Here is a 13,401-nt window from a genome sequence, read left to right as displayed (position 1 = left end):
GAAAGTGTCATTTCTCAAAGCATATAAACTTACTTGTGGACATATAAAGCAAGAGAAAAAGTTATTAGAGAATTTAAATCCTTACTTACTCTTCCAAACTAGGGACTTGGGAGTAAGTATCAATTCTTAACAGAATAACCTAGGTCATAGTGTCCCAGCATCTTCACACCCACGACCCTAACCTAGATCCCAGTCAGTTCTGGCCACTGAACTTACACAGTGTTCTCCAAATGAAAACTTTTCCGGAATAGTTCTGATAATGCCCCTAAACACAAGGTTTTATCTCAAGCTTCATCATTCAACTTATTTCTCCTTCACCATTTCCCAGCATTCCAGACACCAGAATTCTGTATGTTTTAAGCTTGCAATACATCCTGCTAATTAGACCCATCGGCAGACCTGTCAGTACAGGAGTCCTGGCTTGGCACATTGTGCATTCCTTAAATGGGTGATGGGAAGCCTTGTCTGTACTCCTCAGTCCTCCTCTTCTGTTGTTGGCTGAGGCTGTAGCTTCCCAATCAGCAAGTCAGCCATAACGAATGAGTATATTCCTAAGTCACTGGCCCTTATCTGAACTCCAGTCTCACCATGAGTAACTAGTCATGCCTAGATAATAAGTTACATGATAATATGTTCAACATCCTGGCCTGACTTGTTGTCTTCCCACACATTTGAGATCAAGCACTTTGGTTTGTTTTGCAGTTAATTGGGTTTATAGCTTTGCCCTTGCTGTTCCATTGGAGGAGCAGGACTTCCTGCTGTCTGAAGTTAATCATTTCACTTGATTGTTGAATTTTCCTCAGATTTCCCTATTTGATTATTTGATTAAAAATATACCTCCCATACTAGACTATAATTTCTAGGTTATCAGTGAACTTGTTCTAGTTTTTAAAAATATCCACTACATTCCTAATGCTTGTTAGAAAGCTTGGGACATAGTTCGACCTCAGTAAATGTTTGTTAAATAAACAATTTAAAATGTTAACACCCTTGAGAGTATTGGACCACATAATTTAACCTTCATCTTAGAATCTATTATGTTATTCAGATTTTCAAAAAAGCTTAAGTAATGAGCTGAGATTCTCTTGAGGAAATAATGTAACATGTTAGAATTCATGGTCTTCAGATTAACATTCAATGTCAGAGAAAATGAGTTCAAAGAACTTCTGATCTAAATATTCCTGAATAAAAGTGAAAACCAATTCCCGTTGCTTAGAACACTCCTAAACTCATCTTGATGCAAATACTGAGACTCCTCTTACGAAATCTGTTGAGATAATTTCCTCCGTTCCATGTTGGCAGCAAAACAAAACTGGGTTGATTAAAGAACTCAACACAGTTCCTAACTATTGCACAGTCAACAGAAGGTTCATTCTGGGGGCATTTTGGATTTGGCCCTTAACATCCACATTTATTACAGAAATTAATTGATATCTCTTGATTCCACAAATGCACTCAAACCCAAGTTGATACATCAAGAACTCAAAGGACTGAGGCTGCTTTCTCTCTCTTCACTCATAGAACAAAGAGTTTTCGTTTCTCTACAAGAAAGGTGCAAAACTAAGAATTGGAAAGCCCTGATGACAGTATCTTCATTTCTGTGAGCTGTCTGCAACAATGGAGGTGAAATGCTAGCCCAAATGCAAACTACATACATAATTTCCCATTTTCTAGGAGCCACGTTTAAAATGTAGCAAGAAATAATTTTTAGTAATTTAAATATTAAAAACACAATTTCTGCATACAATGAGAAAAATTTAGACATTTTGTATTTTTTACACTATAATGTTTTGTACATTATAATACACTATAAATGTTTTGTACACACTGTCTTTGAAACTCAGTGTGTACAAAACATTTATAGTGTATTCTAATACAGAGGAGCCACATTTTTTATAACAGAATTCTTTGCTGATTATTTGGGATTTCACATCATGGACTCCAATCATGCTCACCTCCCAGTCCCTCCATATTTTCCCCTCACCCTTGCAGTCTCCCCCTCCAAAAAACAAACAAACAAAAAACACAAATCAATTAAAATAAAAACAAACCAAAGCAAACAAAGAAAGAAGCAAACAAAATGCATCTCTCTCTGCCTCTCTAACACCTCTTCATTCCTCCTAGTGGCATTGGGAGCTGCAGTTTGCCGGGCAGTATACCCATTTGTCCAATCAGCCCCACCCACCAAATGTTCATTGCAGTGAGTCACTGGTTTGGTACAAGGCCTCTGACATACCATCACCAATGGAGCGCAGCCATGTTTTAAGAACTGAATAGCCACCCATGGGATGAAAATTTATACTCTAGGCAATATACCTCTGAAATATGCTTTTGTGCTATAGCTTCCTATTCAGTCTAAAGAGATACTCAAATTTTCTACTATTGAAGCTATTAGCATCCTAGTGAAGAAAGGCCAGTTATGAAATTTCTGCCAGATTTAGTAGATTTGACAAGGGAGACCCATTGAGAAGCTTCAGTGGTCACGCACGTCCTGCTCCCAGCTTTGGTACAGTCACTGGGCTCATGCTGCTGTTGTTGCTAATATTGTATATCTCATTTTTATCCAAGCCCAGTGTTACCTAGGGTGAGGAGGAGTCCCCTCCAAATCTATTCAGCACAACTAGAACTGACCTTCTCAATGCACAGTCCTTTTGTACAGATTTATTTTTGTATTTCCTACTCCGGGTGCTTCTAAATATCCAGAAGCATCCTTCTAGGCCAGTGGTTTTCAACCTTCCTAATGCTCTGTCCCTACAACATGCTTCTCAGGTTGTAATGGCTCCCAACCATAAAATTATCTCTGTTGCTACTTCATCATTGTAGTTTGTAGTTTTACTATTGTTATGAATTGTAATATAAATACCTGATTCATAGGATGTATTTTTTTAAAGATTTTATTTATTTATTATGTATGCAACATTCTGCTTCCATGTATGTCTGCACACCAGAAGGGGGCACCAGATCTCATAATGGATGGCTGTGAGCCACCACGTGGTTGCTGGGAATTGAACTCAGGACCTTTGGAAGAGCAGTCAGTGTTCTTAACCTCTGAGCCATCTCTCCAGCCCCATAGGATGTATTTTTATTGTTACAAAATGACCTAAAGGTGTGCCAACTCACACATTGAGAACCACTCACTGTTCTAGGCCAAGAACCTCAGACGTTAATAAAGAGCTATTTTAGATTTAGAATTTTAATAGAGGTGGATAGTGAGTTTGTGAAGAATGAATGAATTGACCCTATTTTTATGAAGACTGCATACAATTTCTTAGCTTACATTTTTTGATTTATGAGATTATGCATGTGTGCATGTATGCTCGCACACATATACACATACCTGTAAGTATATGCACAAATGTGTATATGGGTGCCTGAAGAGCCCAGTGGAGGATGTTGAATTCCTTGGAGTTGTGTAGTTACAGATGCTTGTGGACTACCCTACCAGGTTGCTGGGATCTGAACTGCAGTTCTCATGATTGAGTAGCAAGTGTTTTTAACCACTGAGATCTTCCCATCCCCTTTTGTATTTTAAGTGTAACAAATCATGAAGGTTATCTTGTGAATTCTGACCTTAGTCTTGCAAAATGTGTTGCCTAGACCTACTGAGGCTCCTGAGCCTACTAACAGATGCCTTAGGCAAGTCTGGATAAAGAGGTACTGGTAGTGGACTCCAGCATCTTTTCCCATTCTCTCTGCCTGGGCTCCAGTATCATCTTGTCCCATTCTCTCTTCATGGGCTCCAGTATCATCTTGCCCCAATCTCTCTGCAGAAACTGCATTTTTGCCTTTGGTCATTTTCTTTTAGTATTTCTGGGAAAGATCCTGTATGAATAAATGGGTTTTGCGCCAAATAGAAAACCACACACCTGAGGGAATTGTCTCTGTTTTGATTTGTTTGAATCTTTCTCCAGCACTTCCCACATAACATTCTTGTCCTCCCAAGCTATAATGCCTTAGTGGCTGAGATGGCCACTTTTCTCACAGAAGCTTTGTTACTAAGGATTTAGTCTTTTCTTGTGCAATTGCCCAAAGAAAAGTCTTTTAATACCACATCATTTCAGTTTGAATCTATTGTTTCTGTTGATTAAAATAATACATGCTTATGGTAGGAAGATGAAAAAAATAGAATAAGAAAAAAATAAATGTTGACCACAATGGCAGTAAACAGAAACTGTGTTAATATTTTGATTTATTTTCTTGTAAGTTTTAGTGTGTATGTATTTTAAACTTAATTGGAATCACATTTTACATGGTTTGCATTATCGTGACCTCATTTCTATCTTATGAAAGCATAATTGTTATTAGCTTTTAAATTCTTAAGTCATGTATGTTTCATGATTTATTTAGCAGTTCTTCTATTGTTGGAAATGGCAAGCATTTGTGATTTTTCTTCATTAAAAGTTGTATTTTAGTTAGTATTCTTGTACTAAAATGGCACTTCAATGAACATCGTTGGTCATAAATTTTTAACAACTTCACTGAATTTATTTTCTAGGAATGGAATTACTAAATAAAGTTTTTAAATGTTTGCTATGTATCTCCTTATTGTTGCCTTATTGAATCAAATGTAACTCCAACTGGATATGTCAATGTTAACTTAAAGTCACCCTTTCTGTCTTTGAGTTCTATGCTTCAAATCAATCTTTTTCAACTGCAATTAGTTTTTCTTTTTTCAAAAGAAAATTCACTTTTATTTTGCAAGGCAGTATAGCTTACCATTGAAATCACACACACACACACACACACACACACACACACACACACTATTCTCCCATTTTTGAGAACATAGAGTACTATAACAAACTACAATAGAATGGGTGGCTTATAAATAATGGACATGTGTTTTTCATAGTTCTAGAGGCTGGCAGCCTAGGATCAGAGTGGCAGCTATGATCAGGTTCTATGTGATGACCTATTCTCTGTCTGAAGACCTTTGACTTATAGGAAGGAAAGTATGAGAAAGCTTTCTGGGATTCCTCTTACAAGGTCACTATTCGTGAGGGCTCCTCCTATAACCTAGTCTCTTCTGGAATGGTTCACCTCTAAATACCATCATACTGAAGGGTTAGGTGCCAAAGTGAGTTCTGGAGGGACACTGACCCTCAGTCTGCAACAATTCCTGTCAAATGTTCTTCTGAGATCTGAGATGTTAAGAATTAAAAAAAATATATTCACATGAGTACTTGATGTATTCAGGCTAACAAGTCTTAGTCTATCAGATTCATTATGAATGCAATGAGCTGCTTCTCTTTACCTTTCAATTCTTTGTTGATTGCTTCCTTTGTAAGTTGAATTGGATCATGAGTTCGTGTGTGTGTGTGTGTGTGTGTGTGTGTGTGTGTGTGTGTGTGTGGTGTGTGTGTGTGTACAGGTACACAGAGATTTGCTCATAAGTATTCTTCGTATCTCTTTCCATTCTATTCCAAAGGCCTTTTATCCTACCACATGGCGTCTATACATGGGACACTCACAGATGTACCTTTCCAGCTCATGGGGCCAGGGTAGAGATCTTGGGCATGTGAAAGATGAATTTTATCTATCAGAAGGGGAAAGTCATTGTGAAAGACTAAATTCCACCACATTTCAAAAGGAACTGTATCAAACTGAACTTAAAAAAATAATAATACAAAATTAGGTGAGCCCCTCTGAGTTCTTACGAGTAGGGGAAGGTAGAAATGTTTACTCAACTGCAAACGCAGGCCACATTTATGGGAGGGGAAATATGATATAGACAGCAGGGACAAGAGCCCAGAAGATAACCAAGAGCCATGGAGAAAACTTATTTTGCTCCCATGGGTCCCAATGAAGGGAATAGAAAGATGCTCTTTGATGAATTGCTGAAGCACTAGAGATCATGCCTGTGTGAAATTCCATCAAATGTGAATGTGTATTGTAGGCACATAGTGCTATGCTATGCTGGGTATTTTGCAGTATGATGTGTGTATCAGACTGGGCAACAGGGTGCCTAGATATTTCCTCAAACACCATTCTGAGTATTTCTGGGAGGGCATTTGGGATGTGTTAAACATTTAAATTACGGACTCAGATTTCCATCCTTAATTTATGTGAGACCCATCCAATAACAGAATGTCTGAGTGTAGCAACAGGTGCTTTCCCAGGAACAAAAGACACCTGACCAGACTGGCTTAGAGTTCGAACACTTTTGCCCTTGCTTTCAGAGCTAAAAGAGATGGTGGCTTTTCCTAGGCTTCAAGGTTGGTGACTGTCAGGTTGACTATGTTTTCTTGCTTCTCAGGTTTTCAGGGTCAGACTGGAACCACACCATTAGTTCTTTTGTGTTTCCATCTTGCTAACTGCAGATCTTGGAACATTTTAATCTCCCTAATCACATGAGTCAATTCCTTATAGACTCACTCTCTACTACTACAACAACAACAACAACAACAACAACAACAACAACAACACACACACACACACACACACACACACACACACACACACACACAGACATACATACAATCTACAGATTCTGTTTCTCTGGGGAGCCCACCCAATACAGGGGCATATAACTTTACTTTTTAGGATTGAGAAGCTGAATTTAAGGAGCTTTATCCAAGGAACTACATTTGAGGAGTCTCATCTGTATGTAGGCCTGACCCAGAGTATATAGAAATTGAGCCAAAGCCTGATATCATAGATGGTTTGCCAGGGTCCTGAAATTGACAAGTTACTCAGTTTTTTGCCATTGAAACAAAATCATGAAAAACAATTTAAAAAACAGGAATGTGTATTTGAACTCACAGTTTCAGAAGTTTCAATTCATGGACAACAGTTTAATTTTTTTTCTAGATCTCTAGTAAGCCAAGTACATCTTGCTAGAAGATGTGGTGGAGCCCTGCCTCCAAAAAATTTCTATCACATCATGATAATGTCATCATGTTAAGAGCCTTCTGCTAGATGAATCCTCTAATTAGGTCATAGTTCTCCTGATCAATCACATATCAAAGACTGGATCTGCCATCTGGGAACCAAACCTTCAATGACTTAGCCTCTACACCTTAACAAACTATGAAAGAGTGAATGAGTTTTGTGTATGAAAATAATGTAAATAATATATGGTAGCACTTACCTTACACCAGTTGAGGTATATCCATGTTCCTTCCCCTTGAAGTTGGGTTGAGTTGTGATCTATGTGCAACCGATAGAAGGCAGCAGGAATGAATCTATAGTTTTCAAACCTAAATCAGAGAAGTCATGAAGCTCCCATTCCGTTTTCCAAAGTATTCTAACTTAGAATTCTATGTGTCAAAGCAAGAATATGACTTTCCTGAGGCTTCCATGCTGTATGGAAAATGACTACCTCTTACCCTTTAGTTTGAGAGTCTCCATTGAGTTTAGATATTTGGTATGCCTTCATTGGTAACATCTCTTACTGTGAGGTTTCTTAAGCATTTATTAGCTCTTACCCTACCCATGACTTTATCTCTCCTTGTCTATGTTATTAAGTTCTGACAAGCAACCCTTCAACTCCATGTTGTCTTCACAATTTTGTATCCCTTTATTTGAAGCCATTTCTGTTCTTGTGGACTTCAGATCTCTGGTGGCTTTCCAGGATTTTGGTATTCTTTGATTCAGGGCCACAAGCAAGAAGAAGACCCATTCACTGTCCTATCAGATACTTGATCCTTGACCTTCAGACTTAGCATAAACCAGAATAGAAGGCTGAGTAACAAGTAGGAAACCTACTATACCATCTTCTGGTCATATTTACAGATTACCAAGTGATACCATAGCTCTCTTTTGTACAAATGCAAGAAGCATGTTATATATAAAAAGTTCATTATTGAGATATTTCTATCACCTCCATAAGACTATCAATAATTCTCATTTCATACTCATCCCTCTTAAATTTCTTTGTTTTCTCTCTCATTTTTACCTTAGACTTATTTCCAAATTTTCTTAAACATTCATTTTTGAGTTTATTAATTCCATGATATTCCAATTTGTCAAATGCTAGATTCTATTAAACTATGTATTGCTGTGAGGATGTAGTTTACCCATAATGCTCCGGCATGTTACTCCTTTGGCAGCTTCATGGCATCTCCCCTGGTCTCACTTCACTCCTCTTCCTAGACTTCTCCTAGTCTGGTAGCCCTGCCTATCATTCCTGCCTGGCTAATGGCCAATCAGCATTTATTCAGCAACCAATAAGAGAAACATATACTCACAGCATTCAGAAGGACATACCTATCACTAGATTTTTATTCTTATAAAGCTTATAGTTTCTAGATTGTCATATCATTGTTGTTTGTTTCCTCAGATTTTGCGTGGACTGCATGGTTGGTACAGTTATTACTTTTGGTTTTTAATATTAAATATATTATATGTTGTTATTCATTTTTAATTGATAAAGTTTTAGGAGAAAAATGTGATACTCTAAATGATGTACATATCATTGAGTCACTAAAACATGGTAGTTGACATAGACATTATCTCTCCTACTTGATTTAGTTCTTGTGAGAACACCATATACTGTCTTTGCAATTTTCAAGAATACAATAAACTATTCTGATCATGGTGACTCCATTTACAATAAATGTCTTTAAGTTGTTCCCAATTGGGAACCAGGGATTGGACACAGTTCATAAGATTTGGCTAGAAAAACTTACCAGGCTCCTCAACACATGAAAAATTCTTGATGGATAAATGCTTTCTTCTCAAAATAACCTTTAAATTTTTGAGATACTTTGAGATAAATACAAAATCTCCCAGTATTTTTTATATTTTATGTTACCAAAATGAATTTGTCATAATATAAAACCAACTCTGGCACTTTACTAGTGATTATGATGAAATTTCAGACTTTATTTAGATGTCACAAATTGGTTTTGTTGTTGTTATTGTTGTTTTCTAAGGTCCTTTTTCTGTCCTGAAGTTCCACCCAGAACTCCACATTATGTTTAGTTGGTCTGTCCCCTTACACTACTCTGTTTTGTGACAGTCCCTTAGCTAGCAAGCTCTTGTCATATTTAGGAAGGCTGACCAGTGTTTTTTAAAGTGCACCTGGACAGCCATTGTCTAATGTTTCCTCACTATTACATTGGAGATGACTCATGGCTGCGGATGCTGCTCCATCATCCAGGCATACTAGTGTTGCTGTTTCCTCCACCACAAATTTCCTCCTCTTCACACCCTCCTCTTTGTAGTCCGCTCTTTGGAAGCAAGTAATTAAGTAATCCCTTCTTTGGGCTTGGACAGAAGTTAAGTGACACCTACTTGAAAATCGATGTTTTTCCACAGTAAATTGTATTTGGAGGCTTCCTTAATTCTCATTTGATGTGTGAGGTTTATCCATTCAGCTTTTTTAAATTTTTGGTTAACTCATATTCTGCTTTTATGGTTTTATATGTGCTCTTGTTTGTCTTTTACCCAAAGGACTTCTAATTAATTTTATTGACTATCACCTGAGCATTGCTGCTTGCTTCTGACACGTTCATCATTGGAAATGCAGACACCAGTACAGCTCACCGGCACTGAGTACAGCAGGGAGTTGCTCTTTGCAGTGGTGGAGTGTTCAGCTGTCCACTGCCTAAGAGATGAATTACTGATGGGATCAGCCTAGCACTCATGTCACTGAACTGAAAGAGGACACTTTAAACCTCGTTTGGCAGTGAGTCATCCCTAAGCTGAAAATGTGACCTAAAAAGAAATCTCTCATTTGGTAACAGCGTAATCTTTTTGGTTCAAATTTTAATAGCTACCATTTGTGTAATTGGCATTATCCCATACTCCTTTTGTGGAACATCTTATTTTACCTTCCCAACATTCCTTGAGGGTAAGCCTTGTTCCCATTTTACAGAGTAGAAATCATGATGTGAAGTTAAAAGGAGAGAGGAGATCCTACCTTACATAAACTCAGCAGTCCCAAGATTGGCTTTGGCATCGGAGATTCCTATGGAGACATTAAGCCCAAGCAGAACACACATTTTTCATGTAAGGAAGTAGCTCTAACATTCTGATAAATATGATTTACATTTCATAAGAATGAAAGCATGAAAAACATGCTATTATATCATGAAAATAAGGCTGCCTCTATTGGCATTTAAACACCATGCTTTTGGCCATGAATTACTCAGACTGGAGGAATGGACTCAAGTGGAGTATTATTTTTCAGCCAGGAAATTACAAGTTTTGAAATACTTAACAAGACTCATAGATATTCAACTTGTTCCTGATACATGAATAAGGTTTTTTTTTTTATTTTTAAAAGAGCCTATTTGCATAAATTTTAATAGATAACTAAGACAAGTCAGAAAATTACCAAATACAAACTTGGCATCTTAAGTGATATTGTCTTGAGATGGATGATAAAGGACCACATGAAGTGATGAGAGAAAAAAATCCCACCCACACCTAGTTACAATATATATTTTCATTTTTGGAAAAAAAGTTTAAATTTTGAAGACTAAATAAATGTGTTTTTAAGGGAACAGGATATATTCTTAGTAGTTCCGTTAGTGTTTTCAGAGCACAAAGTTTGGTTGGAGAAATGAAAGCTTACCATACTGTTTTCCAGAACTTGATATTCGGCATTCAGATTGTGCTCACATGTTAGCCTATAAAATGCGCTTGAAGCAAAATTGTTGCAGGCTTTTAAAAGCCAAACTTTATCTGCAATCTTATCTCTAACATGGGTCTTTGTACTTCAGACTTATGTGAGATTATCTTGAAATCTGATAGTTGTTAAACAGTATTTACTGAAAGATTGGACATCCTGCTACATTGTATAACGTGGTAACATTTCAAACGTTATGCCAAGTTCCCTGCACAGGAGGGCAATCTCAGCAGACACTGGCCTCAGGGCGGGGCAATCTCAGCAGACACTGGCCTCAGCAAGCTGTTTTAAATCCCAGTGCACTGAATTTTAAGAATTTGTAGTTCTATTTGTGAGGGTGGGTAAGAAAGTAGTTTATTTAGATTGCTGGACATGATGTTAAGTTTGGTTTTATGGTTTTATTGTATCCCAAATTGGAACAAATCAGAAAAGATAAACCTTTATGAGACTACAGTTATTTTTTTTGTAAGACATTTGCTAGTAAAATTGTTCTCTGCTTTCATTTATTTTTATTTTTAGTTTAAAAGCTACAGCCAAGCCAGGAAGAGGAAGACAGGACAAGAAACCTCAAATCAAGGTAAACATTACTGCAGTAGAGGTCAGCAGTGTGAAATAAACCATACAGCAGGGCACGGTGCCTGAGATCCAGGATCCTGTACGCTGTTCCTCCCTGTCCTTGCCCCATCTGTCTTGTGGATATTCCTGCTGTGAAACAGATTCTATCAAAGGAAATATTTTTATGCTTGTCTTCCAAATATGTCCTTCCTATGGAATATCTTTCTTTTTCTCATTTCCAGCTGATAAAATATGAAAGATATTTGTGCCTTGCCCAGCCATTCACTGGTTCCATTAACTAATAAAAAGTCAAAGGCTTAAATTTGACAGTCTCTTCTATTTGACCTTATTCCATGTTATCAGAGCCTCTCAGGTTTTAAACACACAGCAAAGTGCTGGTTCTGATGCGCACTCCTGTAATCTCAGCACTCAGGAGACTGAGGCAGAAGTAGTGTTGTGAGTTCACAGCCAGCCTAGGCGAGAGAATGAAACTCTTTTTCAAGAAAAAGAATTATATATATATATATATATATATATATATATATATATATATATATATAAATATATATATATATAAATAATTATAATATATATAATGTTTCATATATATAATTATAATATATATAATGTCTTATATATATTATAATTATATATATAGTAATATTTCACTGTGATGCTTTAAAGAGATTGTTTAATTTTATTCTAATTTTCAGCTGAGTGAAAGGTATTTCAGAAGCTTTAAAAAGATGTACATTTGACATTTTTGTTTCTAGAAGCAGACGGCAAAAGTGGTTATTAAGCAGTTTTGCATTTTTTGAAACTGGCTACAAAAATGTAGAGGATATTTAAGAGGAGTAAAACAACATTTAAAATATTTTTATTCTAGTCTATTCTGAAAAAATGTTAATAGCCTGAAAGGCTGAGAAAACTCCATATGCTTATAGTCATAAAGCACCATACCTATCTTCAGTTAAAAGGTATTTCAGTGAATAAATCAAGTGAATAATTACCTAATACAGACAATTGTTCTGTAATCTGATACAGGGACAAGAAAGTGGGAGCTGAATGAAAATAGTCATAGATAGAGCAATTTCAAATAAAAGTAGAATACACAAACCATTGGAAATCCAAGGTATTCCATCATAAAATAATTACTATAACTTTTTTCTGAGACAGATTTCTCTGTGTAGCCCTAGGTGTCCTGGAACTCACTTGGTGAATTAGTGTAGCCATGAACTCATAGGGATTCCCCTGCCTCTGCCTCCTGAGTGCTGGGGTTAAAGGCATGGGTCAGCACTGTCCAGCTTAATATTATAATTTAGTCATGTTGCTCCTAGTAAAAAATAAAAGGGTACTTTCTAAAATGGTCACTTTCTTCTCTTTCAAGGTCTGCACTGGAATTAAGACATCTCACACTACGTAAATCAGTACTCAATATAGGCAAATTCCTTCTACAGTAATCCTGGCACAGCTGGAGCAGGAAAAATGCACAAATTAACATCTAACCTCATAGTATATCTATCTGCTTTAATTCAACTAGTCAACTAGATTGCTAAATTTCAAGAAACTTTAGTTGCTCATCAATTTATAGCAAATTATATAACCTAATTACTATCTATATTCCAGCTCAATGTGTTATCTTCACACCTAACCACTTGGCAATACTTGTGGGCACAACATATTAGTTTAAAAAATAAAGAAGAAAAGGAAGAGAACAAAGACTTTTTACCCAGATGTAAGTATAGCTTAACAAAGTGTAATACACCAATCCTTTCAGAGCCAGAGTGGTGACGTTGTCCTTTCATTTGCTAGTGACCACAAGCAGACCTGTCAAGAGACAAACGATACAGGTTATGTAGTGCATTAGAAAGCTCAGCCTACCACTGAGGGGAGGCAAGCCATGTTTTGGGTGTCAAAGGTCAGACCTGTTGGGTGAGGTTTGTGAGTCTTATGTTTCCTTCTGTCTTAATTTTTCTGAATGTTGCTTTTTGAAGCAGAGCCATCAATAGCTAGTCTGTTTAAAAACATCTCCCAGTGATCAGTCTGGGGGCCAAGAGCTCCCCCTTGTTCAGGTCAGCTGTTTCTGTGGGTTTCTCCAGCCTGGTCTTGACCCCTTTGCTCATCACTCCTCCCTCTCTGCAACTGGATTCCAGTTTAGATCAGTATTTAGCTGTGGGTGTCTGCTTCTACTTCCATCAGCTGCTGGATGAAGGCTATAGGATGGCATATAAGGTAGTCATCAATCTCATTATCAGGGGAAGGCAATTAAG

General features: G+C 37.1%; 1 long non-coding RNA gene across 1 annotated transcript in view; it reads right to left on the bottom strand.

Moving 5' to 3' along the window:
- Positions 1 to 13,180, bottom strand: part of LOC113833729 — a 36,706-nt gene extending 23,526 nt beyond the window's left edge. The window contains exons 1-3 of the long non-coding RNA XR_003481864.2: positions 12,861 to 13,180; positions 9,866 to 9,913; positions 7,091 to 7,199 (exon numbers count right to left, since the gene is read on the bottom strand). This is a non-coding gene — a long non-coding RNA (uncharacterized LOC113833729). The remainder of the gene's footprint in view (positions 1 to 7,090; positions 7,200 to 9,865; positions 9,914 to 12,860) is intronic.
- Between the last annotated feature and the right edge of the window lie 221 nt (positions 13,181 to 13,401).

Source organism: Cricetulus griseus, chromosome 2 (assembly GCF_003668045.3).
Source record: "Cricetulus griseus strain 17A/GY chromosome 2, alternate assembly CriGri-PICRH-1.0, whole genome shotgun sequence".
NCBI lineage: Eukaryota > Metazoa > Chordata > Mammalia > Rodentia > Cricetidae > Cricetulus > Cricetulus griseus.
This window is presented reverse-complemented; position numbering and strand designations above follow the sequence as displayed.